This window comes from Neophocaena asiaeorientalis, unplaced genomic scaffold (assembly GCF_003031525.2).
Source record: "Neophocaena asiaeorientalis asiaeorientalis breed wild unplaced genomic scaffold, Neophocaena_asiaeorientalis_V1.1 scaffold130, whole genome shotgun sequence".
Lineage (NCBI taxonomy): Eukaryota > Metazoa > Chordata > Mammalia > Artiodactyla > Phocoenidae > Neophocaena > Neophocaena asiaeorientalis.
In genome coordinates this window covers 6144360-6148634 of record NW_020173397.1, presented here as the reverse complement: position 1 = coordinate 6148634, position 4275 = coordinate 6144360, and positions in this window count along the sequence as shown.

Here is a 4275-nt window from a genome sequence, read left to right as displayed (position 1 = left end):
TTTTTTTTTTTTTTTTACAGTTGGGTTAATTTCTCCTCCATGTTTCAGAGTACTGCTATTTCTGCGTTCTCTAGTCTTTTCTAGGACCTCATTCTTAGTCATAGAAGCTCAGATAATGCACATATGGTCATTCTGTGGTCAGTTCTCTAAACATAATATGCATGTGAAATGAAAAAAAGGGGAAACAGGAAAGTAATGATAAGGACTTGAAATATTAGGGTCTGACTATGAAATATCAGGATTCTCTAAATTCTTGTTTATTTGTATAATCTCACCACTTTAAGTAATTTTACTTTTTAAAAAAGGTACAAAAATGAATACCCACAATACTGATTAGTAATGGATCTTCTTCCTTCTGATAGCTCCTTGAATAATGCACCCTGTGTTAATTGCTATGAATTTTTTATTCATACCTAGAAATACACAAAAATCCAGAGTTCTCTTGGAAGAAGTGCTTCCATTGGTAGCGTTTATAAAGCAATAGTTACAGTGATGTGAAATATCCTTACAAAGAATAATTAGGTGCATCTACTAAGTAACAGTGTCAAGGCATAATGTAGAGATTAAAAGTTGAGAGCTTAAACACAGCCAGCACACACACACACTCACATACATGTATGTAATTGCTCTTTTGCAAATCTACAGAACCTCACTTATGTTGCATTCACTCTCTTAGGCTATGCTTTCTCATAAAGCATTCATCAGCAAAGTGAAAACCTCTTAAAATTGTCAGTGGGTTTGCTCATGCCACTGTATACTTATTGAGGGCAAAATGCGACATCTATTTCTTGGCCACATACTAGGTGATTAATTATAAAACTGTTCTGTGCATTGAACCATCTCTCCCAAAAGGTTTACAACTTGGCTTTGACAACGGTGTCATTGACATCTGTTGAATGATTCAATGGTGAAATTTACCTCTGGGTTTGCCATATTATGATTTCTAAATTTGTTTGACTTTCAACATTTCCACTCGTTTTTCATTTATTGGCTCCATGGATCAGTCAGTTTTATCAAATTTGTCAACTGCCAGCCTAAACCTTTGAACTTTGGTATAATGAATGTTCTGAGTGAGAATATATATATTTGGAGATATTTTAAACCTAAGAATTTAGGATCTGAGACCTAGCTGCCAGAATATGTAAACAAAATATGGTGTTTAAAAAATACTGCTGTATTTTAGAGGGACACTACTGATCAGGTGATATTTAAAATCTGATGTCTAATTGTACAGCTTTAAACTGAAGTACTGTGGGAGAAATAGTATTGCTGGTATTTGAAGTTTTGGCTCATTGAGGGTAAAATGTATCTTTGAGGGTATATGACACAATAATTCTAAATACTACAGTTTTGTTTTTCTTTTTGATATCCCATGATTTCAAATTTGACTCTCCTATATGACAATTGAAAAACAAATCTCCCTGCTTTTTGTATTCTTTTTTTTTTTTTTGCGATACGCGGGCCTCTCACTGTCGTGGCCTCTCCCTTTGCGGAGCACAGGCTCCGGATGCGCAGGCTCAGTGGCCATGGCTCACGGGCCCAGCCGCTCCGCGGCATGTGAGATCTTCCTGGACCGGGGCACAAACCCGTGTCCCCTGCATCAGCAGGCGGACTGTCAACCACTGCGCCACCAGGGAAGCCCCTGTATTCTTTTTAATGTTGTCAGGAGAGGAATTAAAGCGACTATTATCTTTTATAAAGCTAATGAGAGTGAATTCTGAAATAATGCACTAGAGAAATTTTTTTAAAATTTTTATTTATTTATTTTGGCTACACCAGTTCTTAGTTGCGGCGTGTGGGATCTTCATTGTGGCATGCGGGATCTTTAATTGCAGCATTTATGCGGGATCTAATTCCTGACCAGGGATCAAACCCAGGCCCCCTGCATTGGGAGCATGGAGTCTTACCCACTGGACCACCAGGCAAGTCCCTAGAGAAAGCTTTTATGAATAAAATAATGACCTCTGAACCCTAGAATAGTCAATGTACACCAAACCTGTTTATAAAAAAGAAAGAAAGTTTGTGCCTACAGATGCCACTAGTAAGATGTGACTCTGCTCGAAGAATCTCCACATCACATTTCCCCTAACACTGGTAATTGCCTGTGAGTAGTGGCAGTATACTCAGGAGACTTACTTCCTCCTTAGCCACGTGCCATCGACCACTCAAGGAGTGTTGCTGGACGTTACTTTGACACTCACCAAGGGGACCGTACATTTTGAGAAAGGGCTCCTAAATATTCATACCTAGATAACTAGCATTTTCCCATTTTCTAGTATTTTCCCAATTTGTGGTTTCTGCATGCCACACCCAGACTTCTTTTCTTCAGCAATGCTGATTAATGGAAATGCCTTGATAGAGGCTCCAAAGCTAACAGCAAATTCAGCAGTGCAGAAAGACTCCAAATCGTGTTCTTCTTCTTTGTCAATATTTTCACTAGGGCAATGTAAGATATTAAATCACCTGCAATTAGTTATGTGCCATTTCAGCTATGCTTTGAGCTCAACCTGCTACAAGCTGCTTGTGCTGATTAGCAGTTTAAAAGTCTGCAGAGGAAGGAAATTTTTACTAGCTTGATTTCTTCCCCCTTCAGTCCTATGTACATCAGGGGAGGAATTATCTTCTGTGCAACTTGGTCTGACCAGATTGATGCTGGCAAGGAACCATGTCAGAAAAATTTACCTATGGGGCTGTAGCTATGCTCCCAAACAGAAGACAGAAGAACCAGCATCTTCAAGTGAAGTGTGTGTGTGTGGTATGTGTGTAGTTTTGATTTCAAGGAGTCATTCGTTCATTCCTCAAAAATTTATTGAGCTGTTTGTTATAAATCCCAGGCACTGTGCTAAGCATTAAGGTGAAGACAGATCCCCTGCCCTCTCATAGTTTGCCATTACTGAGAATGTCAGCCAATAAATAAATAAACAATAAAATCATTACTGGAAAGAAACAAAGGACTGTGGTAGAGGAAAGTGAGAGAAGGAACTTAACTTTGGCAAGGGCTGTCTGAGAAGGTGACTTTCAAGCTGAGCCAGAAAGGGGAGAAGGCAAATAGGAAAAGAGCCAGAAGAGCAGAGTTCCAGGCAGAGGGGCAGGGAGTGGAAAGGCAGTGTGGAAGACACGAATTTGGCGTCGTCTGGAACTGACAGAAGGCTGAGACCCGGAGTGCAGTGAGCGTGGGAGAGCTTGGCACGGGTGAGGCAGCTCATATAAGGCCTTCTAGGTCATGCATGAGAATATGGATTTTAAGTAACTTCAAAAAAATCCAGGCAGTTAAGCAACTTAAAAAATCATTTATACAATTTTAAAGGTTACTTTCCATTTACAGTTAATACAGAATATTGGCTATGTTCCTTGTGTTGTTCAATACATTCTTTTGGCAATGGCCTCTCCCGTTGCGGAGCACAGGCTCCGGACGCGCAGGCTCAGCGGCCATGGCTCACGGGCCCAGCCGCTCCGCGGCATGTGGGATCTTCCCAGACCAGGGCACGAACCCGTGTCCCCTGCATCGGCAGGCGGACTCTCAACCACTGCGCCACCAGGGAAGCCCTACAATACATTCTTGAGCCTATTTTACACCCAAGAGTTTGTACCACCCAGTCTCCCACCCCTATATTGCCCCAATACTGGTAACCACTAGTTTGTTCTCTACATCTGTGAGTCTGCTTCTTTTTTGTTATATTCACCAGTTTGTTGTGTTTTTTAGATTTCACACATAAGTGGTATCATACAGGATTTGTCTTTTTGTATCTGACTTATTTCACTTAGCATGATACCCTCCAAGTCTGTCCATGTTGCTGCAGATGGCATTATTTCATTCTTTTTTATGGCTGCATAGTATTTCATTTGTGTGTGTGTGTGTGTGTGTGTGTGTGTGTGTGTGTGTGTGTGTGTGCGCACATGTATACCACATCTTCTTTATCCGTTCATCTGTTTACAGACACTTAGGTTGCTTCCATATTTTGGCAGTTGTAGATAATGCTGCTTTGAACATTGGGGTGCATGTATGTTTTCAAATTAGTGTTTGTGGGTTTTTTTGGATATATACTCAGGAGTGGAATTGTTGGATCATGTGGTAGTTCTATTTTTAGTTTTCTGAGAAACCGTCATACTGTTTTCCACAGTGGCTGCACCAATTTACATTCCCACCAACAGTGTACAAGGGCTCTCTTTTCTCAACATCCTCACCAACATGTATCATTTGTGTTCCTGTTAATGACAGCCATTCTGACAGGTGTGAGGTGATATCCCATTGTAGTTTTTTTTTTTTTTTTTTTT